Source organism: Urocampus carinirostris, chromosome 2, assembly GCF_059441175.1.
Source record: "Urocampus carinirostris isolate Australia breed hairy pipefish chromosome 2, RoL_Ucar_1.0, whole genome shotgun sequence".
In the NCBI taxonomy this organism is placed as follows: domain Eukaryota; kingdom Metazoa; phylum Chordata; class Actinopteri; order Syngnathiformes; family Syngnathidae; genus Urocampus; species Urocampus carinirostris.
In genome coordinates this window covers 44,685,917-44,705,796 of record NC_142350.1, presented here as the reverse complement: position 1 = coordinate 44,705,796, position 19,880 = coordinate 44,685,917, and the positions used below count along the sequence as shown (strand labels likewise).

Sequence of the window (19,880 nt, the reverse complement as noted above, 5' to 3'; positions counted from 1 at the left end):
GTTGAGGAATGTTTTGATGAGAGCTGTTCTTGTGGGAAACCCGATTCAGACCCTAACCACTGCGCCTCTCCCCTTTTTTTTGGACAGACTATTTGTCGAGGGTGTGCCTAGCCCGTCATCGGCGGACAGGTGGGGCCACCAAGGGTAACAGACAAGACACCCTTCAAGAAGTCAAAAGGTGCACATCGTGACTGTCAGGCGCATCTACCTCTTTCGGTCACTCCAGTTAGAGGGGGTAAACATGGGAGGAAGAGAAAGACAGAGGTGATTGGGTAGGGGGTAGGCCTATATGCATCTGTGTGTTTCAAATATAGTATTTGAAAGTCAGTGTACTTTTCTACTCACATATCTGGTTTCTTAAGTCTTTCTTTTATCTTAATTCATTATTTTTTTAGATCTCATTTTGTTTAGAAAGACAAAACAAAGCTGTTTGAAACAGACATTTTGATCAGAGATTTTCTTGTGGAAATACTGATTTGCCCCCAACTCTACTGGACCCTAACTTTGATGGCCACAAAGTAAATGGATGTTAACATTCTGGATGGCATGTGGATTGTGGGTTTTTGGTATGTCTGTGTCTATTAGCTTAGGTCATCAACACAGCACAGAAAATCATGGCCTGGTCTCTTCTCAGTCTGTTACCGTGTGGAATGCTGGGAAAACCTTACAGGGAGTCGTCAGCCAAGCCCAGAAGTATCTACCTCTCCCAGTCGCTAGAATTAGAGGGGTTCATATTCAGGGGTCAGAGAAAGACAGACGTGATCAAATACATCTAGGTGGGAAAGGCGAGCAGCTCTGTCCACAGTTTTTAATGTTGCTGTACAGCAAAGGTATCAAAGTCAAATGGACAGACAGCCAAATCCAAAACTTGACTACAAGCCGAGGACTGGACCAATGGAATGTTGAAATTGTTTAAAAGGAAAGTAATTAGAGGTACTCAAAACCTAAGAAAATATTTCGATAGGATCAGATAAATAAAGTCAGTAATCTCCTGGCCTAGACTTTGACATAAGTGCTATACATACCGTCAACAATTGTTCTCGTCATAGGGTTGTGTTTTCTTCGCGAGGGGGGCCGGTAAAGATAGAAGTGATCGGATCCATTGCCTCTGGTTGCACAGTCCATGAATCGAGCGAATTTAGGGTCTTAATCAAAGTACTGGCAACGATATAAGCTCCGTTGGGGTGAGCATGCTGCTGCCAAAATTGTGTGCCATCTACCAAAGTCACGGTGTCTTACAACAAAAAAACAAGAGACGAAAAGGATAGCCCGAGCTGACAAGGGACTCAGACCCCGTCACGGCCTGAAATGACCCGCCGTCTCCACCGCGACTTTCCAGGCGAACACCGCACCCCCCACTCGCGCTGCCGTCAATCCAGCTGTCCTCCCTTACGATACGAAGTACGGTTATTTGAAGTGGGTGCCAAGTGGGCACCCTGCCAGCCGGCGTTGAATGGAAGGATGTGTCGGGAGATTGAGCCGGGGGCCAGGAAGGCTAATGGATGTATCCCAATTTCCAATATGGACTGCCACTGCCAATCTCCTTCCACTGTCTGTGTAGTAATCTCTGCTTTCCTTTCTGTCTTATTTTTGCCGCATTTCTGTGCCCACACCATCGGCTGCTTTCAACCGCTCTGCCGACAATTACGTCACCGATTACATTTCCGTCGTTCTGCCAGTCGGCGAATTGGTAATTCAGAGAATCTCGATTTTCCGATTATCGTTTACAGACACCGCATGTCAGCGAAAAGCTGTACCGTGGAAGCTTGATATACAGCATCTCTGCCTTACAAAGTTTTCATTCTATGATGCAGAATAATATATGCTTTTAGCCCCTCTTTACAGCTTTTTAACCACAACAGGACATCAACAACAAACTATATATGTACAGTAAACCTCCGGGATACGGCCTCAACGCCTTATGAAGTTTTAGCGTTATAGTGTGAAATAAGACTGGGGTTTTTTGCCCTCCCTTCACTGCATTTTCCCAGCTATATGACATCAACGGCAAATTCTCAATTAATATGTTCAGTAAACCCCTAGATTACAGTGACCCCACGTTGTGATGGTTTCAATTTATGGCGTAATAGTGGAGTAAGATATTCATATAGCCCCTCTTTATGGCATTTTCCCCACAATAATCTCATCAACAACAAATTCTCGGACTATACATGTAAAGTAAACCTCCGGCATACAGCCTCCTCGCCTAATGGAGTTTTCACGTTACAGTGTGAAAAAAGATGGGGGGGTTTGCCCCTTCTTTACTGCATTTTCCCAGCGTTGTGACATAAACAATGAATTCTCAGAAAATACATGTTCAGTAGATCTGGAATTACGGCGTGGCCACCATATGACGTTTTCACTTGACAGTGTGGAATATGATGGGGGCTTGGCCACTCTTTACGGTATTTTTCCACTGTATGACATCTACAACAAATTCTCAGAAAATATGCGTACAATAGATCACAGATTACAGTGACCTTACAAAGTGTTCACTCTGAATGCCGAATTACATGCTTTTATATACCGCGTCAACAACAAATGCTCAGAATATACATTTAGGGTCGACCCCCAGGGTACGGCGACCTCAACCTTATGACAATTCCACTTTACAGTGTGGAGTAAGATGTTTTTTTAGCCCATCTTTACAGCATTGCCCCACTATATGTCATCCCCCAAAAGTTCTTGGAATCTATACGAGCTGTATACCCCCGTCCGTGCCACACATTATTTTCAATCCGGATGAAATGTGTTCTATTGGTCTACGTCATATAATAATAATAATAAGTCCAGGTCTGCTATTGTCTGTGTTATGGTGTCATGATAAAGCAGATATGATATTGGCTGAAATACCTCCCACAATGCATTTTTCTTAATTCAATCAATAAAAAAATCTTATGAAGACTTAATGACTCTGCAATACAATATTGTATTTTGGACTGTGTTCATTTGCTTTTGGTCTCAAGGCATGCAATAATGCTAAAGGGAGAAGCAAAAACATGATAACCATGGAAACTAAGCTTGTGATTATCAAGGAATATGCACGTGAATAGCTACCCTTATACATAAGTAGTACTTACTATGTACTATTTTGTTATTTTAATGTTTATATCTGGGGTAGTAGAGGTTGTGAGCAAATTAGCACGGGTTTCCTTCATCTGCTTTACAGCACTTTCCCGTTACAATCCCCACCTAAGAACCGATTTATGCCATATCCTGTGGTTCTACTAAATATAAAATAAACCCACTCCCTGTGGTTGGAGAAAAGTGAGCAAAAATGAGTATATTGTAATTGAGGGCTGGGCGCATTTCCGCCGTCTCCATGATGTCGCAGATTATTTGTATTCACGGCCAAGTGCGCGGCAGGGAAAGAAAATAAATCAAATTGTGGCGGCGAGAGAGAGAACGAAGAGAGAAAGAGAGAACGACGAGAGAACTGAATTCAGGTGATCTGTGAACGCCTCTTTGGGTTATCTGGCTGTGACACCTACGGCGGCGCGTCGCTATGGCAACCGGGTAAACGGCGAGATGGTATTATGGGGAGAGGGATGGGAGGGAGGATGCAGGGTGAGGATGCAGGAGGATGCGGGAGGTTCTTTTGATGCTGCCTCTCCGACACTAAGCATCCTTTCATCTCGGATGCTGAGGCCCGCAGGGGATGCCCGCTCCGCGCTACTGACGGCTTCTTGACGCGCCCCCTCCCTCAAATAAAAACATCCTTCAACCACAACCCCCCCGCCCCACTCCCTTCAACCTATTACACATTGCTCTAAATCTGCCCTGAAATGTATCGTCGCCTTATGACGACAACCTGGTGCGGTTCAAGGAACAGATTAGCAATTAGCGTTAACTCTGTTTTTCAACAGGACGATTTGCGATTGCATCGCCGCGATATGCAGAAATATGGTAAGAACACCCCCCTGATTTTGAACGTGTGCTCTGCCGGCCCCCACCCACAGTAATATGGGACCAGGGATAAAGGATCACGATGGCATGGGTACAGTTCATTTTAGGCAGAAAAAAAAAATCACCGTCAAACATAACACAAATTTGCTCTCTCGACACCTGCTCTCAGAGATAGTCGAATGGGGATAGTGGATTTGGGCTTAAAATTGGGCAGTTCATTCCAGGCCACTGAGGCGTAGCCGGAACCGAAAAAAAAAAAATTCTCTGCCATTTGCCATTGTCAGAAATGGTTGACCGGGGATATTGGATTGGTGCAATTTATTAAAGCAGGGCAAAACAGCATGCCTCAAGACAAGAATGCCTTCTGTTGGCTCATCATAATATGTGACAAGGGGATAATGTATGTGCAATTAACTTTTGGTGAACAGAACGGCAAAAAATAGTCGCCGGGCCTGACAAGAATATGTTCTGCTGTGCCCCACTCTCAGCAATGGTCAACCGCAAATAACGGATCGCGGCCACAACCATGCATTTATTTTCTAAGACGGCCAGAACAGCACACCTCTAGACAAGAGTGCCTTCTGTTGCTCATAGCAACATGTGATCGGGGATAATGAATCATGGCCGCACAAGTGCAGTTAAATTTTGATGCACAGCAAAAAAGAGCGTCCAGGTCCAACTAAAGTGTGCGGTGCAGATTCTGGTCTCAGTAATAGTAGACAAGGGATAAAAGATGTGGGTGGCACGGGTCCCTTTCATGTTATGCAGTAAGAACAGAAAGAATCCAACCAGCATGACACAAAATTGCTCTCTTGGCCCCTGCTCTAAGCAATACTTGACTGGGGATAATGGATCGTGGTCACACGGGTGGTGTTCATTTAAAAAAAACGAATGGAAAAAAAGCTGCCACGCACGACACATATTGGTGTTCTCAGCCTGCGCTCTCAGCATTACTCGACCGGGAATAATGGTTCACGGCCAAAACAGTACAGTTCATCTTAGGCAAAAATAACAGAAAAAAGAACTGTCATACACGACACTAATTTGCTCTCTTGATCCCTGATCTCAGCAACATTTGACCAGAAATAACGGATCGTGGTCACATGGTTGCTTGTTCATATTAGAGCGAAATAATGATAAAAGCGCCACGCAAGACCAATAAATGCTTTCTCACGCCGCGTTCTTAGCAATAGTCAACTGGAGATAATGGATCAGGGCCAAAACTGTAGTTTAGTGTGGGTCACAATGACAGGGTTGAACTTGAACTGAAGAAAAAAAGTGCTCTCCCAGGACTTGCTCTCAGCAATGGTCCACTAGGAATAATTGATCATATTTGTAGAGTACTTTGTCATATATTTTGTTGTTTATTTTGTCTTATACTTTGTCGTAAATGTTGTCATTTATTTTGTCTAGTATTTTGTCTTTTTTATTTTGTTGCGTCTTTTTTAAGTATTTGGTCGTATATTTTGTTATGTATTTTGTAAGATTTTTTTCCGTGTATGTTATTGAAACGAGGGGGCGGGTAAAACTGGCTGAGCTTTTCACCCATTGGTTGATCAGTGATGAACAATGAATGCACTCATCGATCAACCAATGGGTGGAAAGCTGAGCCAGTTTGACCCTCCCCCCTATTTGAATAACAAAATACATGACAAACACAACAAAATATAAGAAAAAACATGAAAAATACATGACAAATGACAAAAAACATCACAAAATAAATACCGAAAAAAGTAAAAGAAAAAACACTTTTAATAAGTTGCAGTTATGTCATATATTTAGGTATTCTGTGATGTATTGAATTATTTCTCTAGCATATATTTGTAGCTATTTATACATTGAGTTCTACATATGGCAGGATCAGTCCTCCATATTTAGGACCTAACAAACCAAACACAAAATCCTGCAGGCTCTGGCTAGTATACCACAGATACATACGAAGGACAAGTCCAGTTCTTGGTTCTGCTGGGTTTTTTCTCAAATGAAAATGTTTTTTGAGCGCTGCTGATTTGAAGCGAATAATTTGAAGGCTGACGGAGAATAAACGCTGCTGAGCCAGCGCCACTTGCACTTGAGGCTAAAACTTAGAGTGACCCGTCCGATTCCAATCTCAATTTGATCCGAGCAAGGGCACTAAACTTGGAGGGATTTGCCCAAATCCCAAACCTCTTTATCTGATCAATCCACCTGCTCCACACATTTCACGAAATTCCCACCGACGTCCGTCAGCGTTCCAAGATGATGCCGCGTTGTGGCCGCGAGCATCCTTTCTGCTTTACGAATGGGGGGTGGGGAGGGCAATCGGAGGTGGGCAATTTGTCCAAACGGTGGCCCTCACACCCCCGAAACAGGCAGTCACTACTAATCCCTCGCAATCCCTGCGTAATCCCAGACAATCCTAGGCTAATCCCGAGTAGATTCAGTGGGCACTCCCAGCTGGGCATCTCCAACCAAGCCGCGTCAGGTCACCGTGGAAACGCCAGTCGCCCTGGGCGACGACGGACGGAACATTAGCTAAACTGGCCGGAGTGCGTTAAAGTGTTCCGGGTTCGAAAGCAAGAACGTCACTGCTGCCGAAATATTCATAAAAAGGACATTCATCTACTAATCCCATATTAATCTTGAATCAATCGATTGCTCGTGTCTAGCTTGTGTAAGTGTCACAGAAACTTTTCAGCTTGATTTTAAAAATTGTGTATAATTCAATATATTTTAAGTGAAGTTTTCTTTCACTCAAAGTTGCATCCAACTTTAAGTGATATTCTTTTTAAAATATGGCCCTAATTTTGAGGGGAAATTACCCAAGTTAAGTAAGTTATTTGAATTAACAAGTTTTTTATTTGAACTTTTTTGGGGGTGGCTATTAAAAGAGTGACCTATTGTTTAAGTTGTTTTTTTTTCCCCAAAAAACAATTTAAGGATAGCTTTGTCACGGCTGCCATGGCGCCCAATTGGCCTAGCCTATGTGGTGCCAGCGGTGGCTCGTTAACAGATTGGATTTCTGTCTATGTTAAGCTCAGCGCTGTCACACTTTCCTTGTCAGTCCGTCAATTAACTTCTGCCCCGCAGGATGTGGGTTTCCTGTCCCTGTTGGTATTTCCTGTCCGGTAATGTTCCCGTTTATTTTGTCTTGTTTAATTTCAGTTTCCAGTTTTGTTTCCGTCAATTTTTGTCCTGTTTATTATTTTCTCCATTTTTCGTCCCCATTTAGTTTCTCCTGTTTATTTTTCAATATCCGGATTCATTATCTACCCTGACCGGTATCGACCCCATCTGTCCGATATCAACTCGGGCAATTGGAATCGATCTCGTCTGTCTCTGGCTTCCTGTCTTTCCACGCCAGACCGCTGCCTAACATGCATGATTCCCCATTTCCCGTAAAATAAAAGGCTTGTGTGAGAATGTCACGCGTTTGGGTCCTGATCCTGTTCTGGTTCTTGACAAAAATCGCCCCTGTTTATGTTTATTAGGGATCAAAGTATGAGTAACAGGTATCGGTATCTATGATGCCAGTAATTACAGTAGGAGTTATACTATCAGGAAATTAAAGTTGGCAAATTGGCGTTTAATATATACATGTTTATACTTTACATACTTTTAATAGGATTACGAATATAAATCCCTCTCCTCGAGGCATGAAAAAACATTATTGATGCCCCGGGTGAGAGTTGCTATAGGTTAAGGTTACCTAAATATCGAACAGCATTAAGATAAGGAATGTGTAAGACTCTGTGTGAGTATTTGCTCAAAGGGTGTTTGGCCCACAGCACCTTTTAGCTATATATATATATATATATATATATATATATATATATATATATATATATATATATATATATATATATATATATATATATATATATATATATATATACATTAATGTGTGTATACACTTACATCCATGTAATCTCTAAACTAAATAGATCATTTTTTGTGTGTGTGCATGCTTGTGTGGGTTTGTATGTGACTTATAGACTCCGATATGGCTTGACTGATTTTTGTGAAGATTTACATAGTTGTACTTCAGGCCTGTGAGTGTCTTTAGCTCAAGGCACCACCTATAAACAGCAACAAAATCCATAAACATCTGCTTTCAAGTGATCTCTGGTGGCCAAATTGGGTACTGCTGCTCCCAAGCACAGACAAATCCAAGAAGCTCAATCCAATCTACTATTAGAACCAACACCTTGATTGAGGCAATTGTTTTATTCATTTTGACCAGCTCGGTAGCCTAGATGGTAGGGCGCCCGCTCCGAGGCCGGGAGGTCGCTGGTTCAAGCCTCGGCCGAGTCATACCTAAGACTTACAACATTGGTACTCATTCCCTCCCTGCTTGGCGCTCGGCATTAAGGGTTGGAATTGGGGGGTTTGCTCACTTAATGACTCCCAACACCTTAGTTGGGTTGAGCGAGGGGGCTGGGAATCCCCTCCTCTGAATCAAAAAATACCCAAATAGAGTCAGAAATGACTCTAGCCACCTCCCACTAGGGGGATATGGCTGTGGTATATATATATATATATATATATATATATATATATATATATATATATATATATATATATATATATTTTTTTTTTTTTTTTTTTATAAAAATCTAAAATATGAATAAGAAATCAAATACTAATATGAATCTTTTTTAAATACACATAAATATAATGAAGCCGTGTCTTAACAAATGGTGCCCCAAGTGAGGTCTGCAATCGGTTTACATATTTTATTCTTTTTATTGGGGGGGTCAATGGAGCATAGCCAATCAGACGGCCCTTCTCTTGTCGTCTGGAGATTTCCCGTCTATCGAGAGTCGATTCAGATCAGCCGAGAGAATCTTGTTCTCTTTAATTGGCGGTGATTGCTGCTTCTCAATGACTTGATCCTCTTTCGCCAATGATCCTTCTTTGACCTAATTCATTTGGGTGGTGGGGGGGTCCGGCTGGGGTTTACTCCTTGCAAACCACAACCACTTTCTTATCCTTCTCTTTTGCCCCCCACATGTCGTCTAAATATTATGGGAGCCAAAAGTGCTCGCCCGCCGTCGCTTCATTAATTATTTAGCCGCCTTTCTCCGAGGCCCGTTGTATTATGGGGGGCAAGGGGGGAATTTGAATAAGAAGTATATTCCCGGACCCGGGTTTGTGATGTGTGTGTTCCCCCCCACCCTGTCCCCCCCTGTCATTGTACGTTCATTTGTCTGGCTGGGCCAGCCGGGGGGCTGCAGGAGAAAATTTCCATTCGATGAATATTTAATACATAATAAAGTTTTGGATTTTATTCGTTTCAATCTGGAAGGGGTGAAAATGTGAGGGGGATTCAAGGACTGAGGATTGCCGGCATGGAAAAATGTGGCCGAGTTTTAGTAAAAGCGAAAAACTTTTGTAGAACTCAGGAAGGACCTTATACTGTGTTCCTTTACAGAGTTATTTATTACAAATATTTAAAAGTCAAAAATAGACACTGTGCCCTGGCTGCTGGACAGCCTTTTGGGTTTTTTGTTGGCTAGAGGTTTTATGCTTAGCATGAGATTGGGAGTTCCTATAGAGTTATAGGCTTACAATATTTTTGGGTGAAATACGATGTTTTTGTGAAATTGTTCACATCTCTAACTAAATGCAAATTGTGTGTGATTTCCCGTGACTTTTATGCTGAACAAAGAGGGCACTGTTTGCGGAAGTACTCATGGATGCTAACACCGTAACGTATCTAGCATTTCGAAAGTTATTATTATCATCTTGGTGCATTTGTTTCATGAAACTGTGTCATTATTTCCATCCGAAACAGGACTGCGGTGGCGCAAAAACTTCCACCGAAAAAAAAAAAAAAAAGAATGAATTGTCAACGCGTTGGCTAACGTGTCTTCCGGAACTGTTGTTCCAGCTTTCAGAGAGTGACCTTGAAAGAGAAGAAATTGAATATTTTAATGGCGATTTAGCAAAGCTGTATGGTCAGAAACGGAGGACGAGGATTTGTTTGATATGGATTACCGGTAAAAATGTGAGTATCGAAGTCAGTTGTGCACCAGCTCACTATCAGTGTGTTTTACTTTCCTGGGTGTGAATACTTGCAAAAAAAAAATACAACAAAATTCACTTTTGTTTGCGTTGTATTTTAAATTACACACAATTGTATGCGTCATTGTAACGCAGTGGGAGCGTAGGGCACCTGTGCCCTATCGTGTAGTGCGCCTTGTCTAGTGTTAAATACAGAAATAGGACCCCAAACTTTCAAACAATGGTGTGTACAAATTTATATTTTAGTTTTTTTTTTAATTGTAATTTATCATTTTTGTATTTATTCTCTTTTTTTCTTCCTCTGCCCTTTTCCAAATTGGTACCCTGAGGGCACAATGTCAGATAAAATGTTCCAATTTCAACTTGAGAGTCGGCAAAAAACCTTAAAAATAAAAATCATTAATTAAATCAGCATTAAAAAAAATTAAAACGTTCAAGCCTGGAAGTGTAATTAAGTGTAAAAAAAAACTCTTAGTTCAGTTGAGCATTTTTATTGAAAATACATAATTATTTTTTATTATTTGAGATGTGAGGCCTGGGCTTATACTGGACTGTCTCAGAAAATTAGAATATTGTGATAAAGTTCTTTATTTTCTGTAATGCAATTAAAAAAACAAAAATGTCATACATTCTGGATTCATTACACATCAACTGAACTATTTCAAGCCTTTTATTATTTGAATATTGCTGAATTTGGCTTACAGCTTAAGAAAGCTCAAAAATCCTATCTCAAAATATTAGAATATTATGAAAAAGTATACAAGTAGGCTATTCAACTAATCACCTGAATCATCTAATTAACTCGAAACACCTTGCGAGGGTTTCCTGAGCCTTAAAAACACTCAGCTTGGTTCAGTAAACTAAATCACAAGTATGGGGAAGACTGCTGTCCATAGGACCATCATTGATACCCTCCATCAGGAGGGTAAGACACAAAAGGAAAATTCTCAAAGAGCAGGCTGTTCACAGAGTGCAGTTTCAAAGCATATCCACAAAAAGTCTGTTGGAAGGGAAAAATGTGGCCGGAAACGCTGCACAACCAAGAGAGATGACCGCAGCCTTAACAAAATTGTGACGAAGAGCCGCTTCCAGAATTTGGGGGAACTTCAAAGACAGTGGGCTGAAGCTGGAGTCCAGGTATCAAAAGCCACAGTTCACAGACGTGTCCGGGAAATGGGCTACAATAGCCGTATTCCCATGGTCAAGCCACTTCTGAACTCAAGACAACGGAAGAAGCGTCTGACTTGGGCTATGGAGAAGAAGCACTGGACAGTTGCAGAGTGGTCCAAAGTCCTCTTTTCAGACGAAAGCAAGTTTTGAATTTCATTTGGGAGTCAAGGCGCCAGAGTCTGGAGAAAGGCTGGAGAGGAGCAAAATCCAAGTTGCTTGAAATCCAGTGTGAAGTTCCCACAGTCAGCAATGGTTTGGGGAGCCATGTCAGCTGCTGGTGTTGGTCCACTGTGTTTCATCAAGTCCAGAGTAAATGCAACTGTCTACCAAGAGATTTTAGAGCACTACATGCTTCCATCTGCTGAAAAGCTCTATGGAGATGAGGATTTCATTTTCCAGCATGATCTGGTACCTGCCCACAGTGCCAAAACCACCAGTAACTGGTGCACTGACCATGGCATCACTGTCCTTGATTGGCCTGCTAATTCCCCTGACCTGAACCCCATCGAGAATTTGTGGGGTATAGTTAAGAAGAAGATGAAAGACACCAGACCTACAAGTGCAAATGAGCTGAAGGCCGCTATCGAAGCATCCTGGGCATCAATAACACCTCAGCAATGTTACAGGCTGATTGCCTCCATGCCACGCCGGATTGATGCAGTAATCCGTGCAAAAGGATTCCCAACCAAGTACTGAGTGCATCAATGGACATTTTCAAATGTTTGATTTAGTTTTGCTGTTATAAAATAATTTTTTTACTTGGTCTGAGGAAGTATTCTAATATTTTGAGATAGGATTTTTGAGTTTTTTTCAGCTGTAAGCCAAAATCAGCAATATTCAAATAATAAAAGGCTTGAAATAGTTCAGTTGATGTGTAATGAATCCAGAATGTATGACATTTTTGTTTTTTTATTTGCATTACACAAAATAAAGAACTTTATCACAATATTCTAATTTTCTGAGACAGTCCAGTATGTGTCAAAATATTATACATAGAGTGGCCCTCACTCAGGGCACCAATTCTCTATTTAGTATTAAGGGTTATATTATAGTTCATACTCTATATTTTCATTATGGGTTGGTCTTAATGTAGGGGTTTGTATGAGATTATGTAACAAAATTAAAAAAACAATAGATTACGCAAAGAAATACATGAAAATTCAATATTATCCTGACACTTTTGAAAGTTATATTTGCAGGAATTTTACTTGTGGGATTATAATGAATAGGTTTGATTAAACCTCCTAAATTGCAATATGTTTGAGGGGGCTAAGATAATTATGATTTATTTGTTTATGAATATTGTCGTAGTTCCAAGGGAGGTTCTGAGGTGTCTAGATTTAAATGAATGCCTCAAACTAGGTATCGATGTCAAGAAAGTACTAGTAAGAGTTGATTGCAGTAAACATTGTGTGGATTTCAAATGAAGTTACCTAAAGTTCCAACCGTTCCAGATTGATTTCTTATGTCTGCCTCAATGGTTTGTGTGGGATGATCTGACTGGCACGGTGGCAGCTGTAGGTGGGGGCAGGACAAGTGTGGTGGGAAAATTCAACTAGCGTAAGGGGCCCCCCATCCCTGGCGCACAAAGGGGTGCCCTCCAAATGCCCCCCAAGTCCCCCAAGGAGAGGCCCAGAGGAAGCGGGTCAACCAGTCTGGGAAGAAAGAAAGTGGCGGGCCCCGATGGGGGCCACCTGAAGCGCCGGGGTACCACTGACAAAAACGGATCAAAAACAGACAAATATTACTTGGATGAATTTATTTTGGGGGTTTTCTTGGACAACATTGGGCCTTTGTTTGAGTTTTTATGGACAAAATCATGCAATTTGGGTTTGTTTTTTGTTTGATAGGGCTTGATAGAAAACAATTGAGAAGCACTGTTTTAAACAAATTGGCTTATTTTAGTTTATGAAAAAATAATGGTGGGGTTTATTTCCCCATTAACGTAATAAAGTTCAAATCAACCAAAGTATTTCCTTAACCAAGTTCGACCTAAATTGAGTTATTTTAACCTACCGTTTTACACAAATCAACGTCAATTAGTGTGGGAACTTATTGGGGCGTTCGATATGTTTGCTCAGTCTTCTCTAAATAAAAAACAATACTTTGTGGCTATTAAAAGATAAATTTTTTCAAAAATATTTTCTATATTATTGTTTGAAACAACCCAATTTGGATAAAGGTCATTTTATACAAATATGCCTTTTTGGTCGTCAATAAAATAAAACTATCTTGTATTTCTTTTCCAATAAAACGTCTTTCGGCTGGCTTATAGAAGTGTGGCCTGTCTTTTAGGTTTTTTGAGGGGCGTAACAACCTTATTTTTAAGTTAAAAATTTTGCTTTTATTAGTTATTTAAAAAAAATGTATTTTGTATCTTATTAAGGTTCTGGGGGCATTGCATATCTATCATGTTATTTATTGATTTTATGTATTTTTTTACAGAGAACCTAACTTGAAGAGAGTTTTTTTTTATTGCCTTTTTTAAGGTATTTAAAAGACACAAAACAGTTTTGCAATTTTTGACCCCGAAACATCAAGTTTGTGTTTGTTTTTTTTTGTTTTTTTTTTTTGTTTTTTTTTTTTTGTGACAAACAAACCAATTAGAGTAAATTTATTATAAAATATAAAATTAGCTTTTTTAATACTTTTCTATTTTTTCAAGAACAGGTCAAATTAACCCAAGTAATGCATCCGGCCAAAATGGCCCAAAATAGGGTTATCTTTTACCTAACTTTTCCTCTGAGCCATTTTGTTTTGTTCAAAAAAGGGGGCGGGGCAGATCTCGTTAATTTGATGGGGCTCAATTTGAGGGAGCCACACAAGCGCTAACTGTGTTTATTGTGATTTTTTTCCGAGGATCAAGGACACGCTGTAGACAAGAACAGGGGGTTAGGGGTGGGGTTCAAGTAGAGAAGGGGTTCGATGGAGGGGGGGCCTGAACACAAGCACAGTTTTGTTCTGCGCAGGAACGAGTTTTGTCAGCTAAGCTTGTCTGGAGGCTATTGCTGGAAATTAGCGCCGCCTAAATATTCGCTTTCCCCGATTGATGTCACGGATAGTGTTGCGACCCCCCCCATCACCACCAGTTTTTTTTAAAGAATCCTGGGGATAAATGGGGACAAGGTTGGGGGTAGGAAGGAATTCTAAAGGGGCCGTACGAATAAATGAGGCTAAACAATATGTTATAGCTGCCATAGGTGAGACAATGAAGTTTTTTTTCGCAATATACCCCCCTTTAAGTGAAACAGATGGACCGACTGGACTGCAACCAATTCGAAAAGATTAAAAATAGGCACCTAGTCTATTAAAAGGTGAGAAACAGTTACCCCTCTGCCTTGCGATGTCGTAACTTCGGGCTAGCGCCGCTAGCGCTAGCTCAATAAAGACGCTATTACTGGCGGCAGGGACGAGATTTGCTAGTTGGCAGCGGCAAGCATTTTTGTGCCAGGCCGGCGACAGGGAAAAGCGTGAGCATCACTCGAGACATGTGGTTGGGAGAAGCCAAAATGTTGAAGGAGCCATATTGGACCAATGTTTGACCTCCAACAGAAACCATTTAATTTTCCATTATCAAATACTTTTGAAAAAGTGCCAAGGAGCCGATAGGGAGCCTCAAAGAGCTGCATGTAGCTCCAGAGCCATCCCGAAAGTAGGCGGGGGGAGGGGGGGAACAAACACTGAGGAAAGAATTCTTAAACACAAAAGAAAAAATGTCCTAATACTAAACAAATCTGAAAAACTAAAAAAGTATACATACAAACAGAGAGAAATGTTTATTAAAAGTATTCCCCCCAAAAAACAATCAAAGAATGAATTTGAAAGAAATAAAAAATTGTTCAACCAATATTACCCCAAAACTAAAAAAAATCGGACAAAAATATGACAATCCGAAAAACTGTAAAAACTATATTTAGAAAAACTGAAAAAGTATTCCCCAAAATCGATTGTTATTCTTAAAATATTCAGAAAAACTGTGAAAAACAAACATTCCTAATACCAAACCAAAATAAATGTACAGAAAACATCCCCCCTGAAAATACAAAAAAACATAAAAAACTAAAAAACAAAACTTTAAAAAAAATCTATTCAGAAAAGTGAAAAAAATATTGCTAAAAACTGTTTTGAAAAACTAAAACAAATCGGACAGACCACTCTAAGAAGCCCGATCCAATCTTTTATTGCAACAGACACCTTGATTGATGCAATTGTTTGTTACACAAATAAACCAGGCCATTATGCTTCTTGAAATTTAAAAACTGTAAAGAAAAAAATATTGTTAAATTTAACATTGCACTCACACCGCATGAGTTTATATGGCAACGTGATTAAATTTATATCAGGGGTTGGGAAATATTTGACATGGGGGGGCCGCATTGGTTTCAAATATGTGGCCAAGGGACGGATAACGGAGACCAATCCAATTGTTTTTATTTGTAAATAAATATACATGCAGACATCTACATGTTCTATTTTTTATATTAGTTTTTAAATAGATTAGTTTCAACACATTTGTTTCGAAACACTCACAATTAGTGCAAAATAATATATTGGGTCCCAGTTTTGAGCACTTAATTTGATATCTAATCTTGTAGTATTACTGTAGTTGTATTTTTTAGTTCTGCATTCGGATTTTGTAGTATGTTTGTCGTCCTACAGTAGTTTTTTTGGGGAGAAATCCCGCAGTGATCCTGTCGTAGTATTTTGTAGTATTGTGATAGTATTTCTATATCACATTTTTGTAGTATATCTAGAGTATTTTGTGTTATTACTGTAGTTGTGTTTTTTCTGTTGTAATATTTCTGTAGTAGTTATAGTATTTCTGTCAGAATATGTTGATTTGTATAAATAGTATTACAGTACTCTAGAGGTATTTTTGTAGTATTTCTGTTTCTGGATTTTTGTAGTATGTTTGTCTTCCTACAGTAGTTTTATTTTGGAGTAATCCCGTAGTGATTCTGTAGTAGTATTGCTGTTGTATTTCTATATCACATTTGTGTAGTATATCTATGGTATTTTGTGTTATTACTGTAGTTGTGTTTTTGTGACACCTCTGTTGTAATATTATTGTAGTAGTTATAGTATTTCTGTCAGAAAATGTCTATTTGTATAAATAGTATTACGATACTCTCGTGGTATTTTTGTAGTATTTCTGTATTCGGATTTTTGTAGTATGTTTGTGGTCCTACAGTAGTTTTATTTTGGAGTAATCCCGTAGTGGTTCTGTAGTAGTATTTTGTAGTATTGCTATAGTATTTCTATATCACATTTTTGTAGTATATCTATAGTGTTTTGTATTATTACTGTAGTTGTGTTTTTTGTGACACTTCTGTTGTAATATGTAGTATTATAGTATATCTTTAGTTTTTCTGTCGCAATATGTTTATTTGTATAAACGGTATTACAGTACTCTAATGGTATTTTTGTAGTTTATCTGTATTATTTTTGTAGTATTTCCATCGTATGATTCTCGTAGTATTTTGTAGTGTTTTTGTAGTGTTTCGTAGCAGTATTTTTGTGTTATAGTATGATTGTAGTGACATTTTTGTGGTATTTCTATAAGTTTTTTTTTCAGAATGAAAGGAAAATAACATTTTAAGTCCCTGTTTTTAAGTACACATTTTTACAGTACAAAAAGTACTTTTGTAGTATTTCTGTTGTCGCATGTTGTGTTGTAGACAGGCAATGGGACAATGGCACTCAAGAAAAACCTTTTTTAATCAGTAGTACATAATTTACTATTATGTATGTATATCTATATCTATATATATATATATATATATATATATATATATATATATATATATATATATATATATATATATATATGCTGTATATTGTCATTGTATTTTCATAATCAGAATCACCTTTATCCTCATTGCGTTGCTACACCGAAATTAGTGTTGCACTCTAGTTGACAAAGTGTACAGTGTAAACGAATAATAAATAGAAACATATCAAGTATTGACCTCTAAAATTACAACCAGGATGTTGCACTTAGAACTGCGGTATTTATCTTAAAATCTGGGTATTGCACTTTGAACCAGGACACTGCATTTTAGAACTGGTTCACGACTGTGGTTTAGTGTTTCGATAGCTTTAGAGAAGAAGCTTTTCTTCAGTCTGTTGGTTCGGGCCCTGAGGGATCTGAACCGTCGACTCCATGGTAACAGTCCGTAAAGGCGGTCGCTGGGGTGTAAGGAGTAATATCGTGATTTTGATCGTTTTCGTCCCGCATGTGACCCGCCGGCTGTAGTTTGCCCACCCCTGATTTTTACGATGACGCTTATTATATAAGGCCAAAAAACGTCTGCGTCGGGGTGACTTGGCGGGGGGATTTCCTGCCTGACGCTGCACAGGGAACTGCCAAAGCGATGGGCGGCCGGTGCCAAAGGCAAGCTGTTGGCATAGGGGTTGGCATCGGGGGGCATTGCCCACGGCAGCGAAAGGCTGCCGCGGCTTTGGCGGGTAAAAATAAACGCAGATTAGCCAAGCATCTGAGACCAAAAGGGGGAGGGGGTCGGAAAGTCCACTGGGCAAGTGCCAATCTGGGCCTGGCATCTGACGCCGACGCAAAACATAAAAATAAAAGTGTTGCGCTGGACACACAAGTCCGCTTTTTTTTTTTTTTTTTTTTTTTAACGCCCGCCACCCACGCAGGATTGACACAACAGGTGTTGGGGCCCGGCCACCTGCGGGGCCACCTGTGGGGCCGCCAGCCTGCTCGCACTTCACACTTGGCACACCGAGGGAGGGGGGCCAAATCACATTTTCCATTGGGCTTGCCATGCCTTTGTTCACAAATGGACAACCATCGCTTTATTTTGATTTTTTTTTAATAGCACTTTAATAGCCACAAAGTGTGGATTTGATTATAAAGTCTCCTTTATCTTTTGCTTGTAGTTGCAGACTCTCACGAATGTCTAATTTCCTGAATCTTTAAAGATCCATAAACGCAACGCTAAAAGAAAAAGCCATTGCTACAATTGTTTTCAAGAAGCTTTCTTTTTTCAGTGATATTTTTTGTTTCTTGATTTATCTATTTTTAAGTTTTTGCTCAATATTTTTTATTCAGTTTTTCTAAATATTATATTTTATCTAATGAGTATTCCTTTCCTGCATCCTGAAAATAAATATGTCGTTTTTTTCCCAGTTTTTTAAATATTTGTTCTTGTTTTTTTAAATGTATTCCGTAATTGTTTGGATAATATTTTTAGGTTTTTCTGGATATTTTTTTCTACCTTTTCTGTAAATCTTTTATATTATTTATTATGTTTTTATTTTTTGTTTTGTTATTTAAATATTTTTCTGTTTTTCTGAATTTTACTTTTAGGTTTTTGGGGGAAATATTTGTTGTGGGAACATTGATTCCATTTTTTTCTTATTTTTTCCTTTTCTTTATTCTGGAGAAAAAACAAAAATTATTTTCAAGTTTTTTATTATAAATTTAATTTTCTTGCTTTATTTCTCAAGTTTTATAGTGTAGAATTTAAATTTTCAGATTTTTGTTTCAATTTAGTTTTCTGTTTTTCTCAGTCTTTTATTTGATTTTTTGGGGAAATAATCAAAAAATTAAATTACTGTTTTATATTTTTGGATTTGATTTTTTTCTCAAATTTCTGCAAATTCAATATCAGTTTGTTAGATTTATATTTTCAATTTGTGGGGGAATATTTTTTTGTTTTTTTAAAATATTTTGTGGGGATTTTTTTGCCATGATACACGGCTCAATCAAGTTTTATTTTGATAACGGTTTAATAAATTGTCACTTCTTCACACGCACCCTTTTTCGCGTTTTTGTAAAAAAAAAAAAACAACAAAAACACAACAATGACTCCATTATCCCTCATGATTGTCCAAATTTGTGAAACCTTGCACTCGGAAATAGACCAATGCAAACCCGATCCTCGACACACGGTTTACCGTCTCATTCCTGCCGCCGACAATCTCATTTCCCAGGTTCTAAAGGTCAGCGAACGCCTCCAACGGCGCTTTAATGAACATCCTTCTGGCCGTTTAATTCAATTGCCTGCCTTAAATTCTTTCCTTTAATCGCATTCCGCCGCTTGCTAATAAAGCCGAGAGCGAGAGAAGTCAGTCAAGTGCTCGCTGCGGTGACACCTTGATAAGAAAAAATAGATCTTCTTACGGGTGGCACAAAGGCGGGCACGGTGGGCACGCTCTTCTGAGCGATGCCAAGCTAGCAGTTGCTAAGGAGACCCGTGAGAGATGGAAGGAGGTTTCCGTGGTGTTGCCAAGGCAACCGTCTCCCTCCCTGCCAGCCGCCTCCTGAGGGGGTAGGGGGATTGCTGAGGTGGAGGGAGGGGGCAAGTGGGTAAAGGGGCAGCGGATGAGGTGCCATGCAACTTTATTAAGCCCTCCCGCCTCATCGCAACGGGTGGTGAGTTTTTTTGGGGTGACAGGGGGGGGCGGCTTGTCATCTGGAATGCAGACAAGTTTGCAGGCCAACAGAGGTCATGAGTGTGTTTTCAGCACAATGACCTTGACCTTCATCACCAAGGATCCCCACGCCCCTCACTCCGACTCCCCTGACTTCCCAGCAGTTGCGCCGCAAGCATCTCAGTGAGGGGAAGCTAAGAAAAAATATTTGGAGGTGATGATGCTGCCAGCAAAACACATTTTAAAACTAAATATTCCTACTCAAAATTAAGCAGTGGAGGGTTTTTTAGGTTAGTTGTAGGGTAGACCTATACATTTTTAGTTTTCAGATTTTTCCTCCACATTTTGTGTTTTACATGGCAAAAAACAAGCAACTTGTTTAATTTAGAGTTAAATAT

General features: G+C 39.6%; 1 protein-coding gene across 1 annotated transcript in view; it reads right to left on the bottom strand.

Annotated features, from left to right (window-relative positions):
* Positions 1 to 19,880, bottom strand: part of foxo6a (forkhead box O6 a) — a 73,344-nt gene that overhangs the window by 5,168 nt on the left and 48,296 nt on the right. The window lies entirely within an intron of this gene.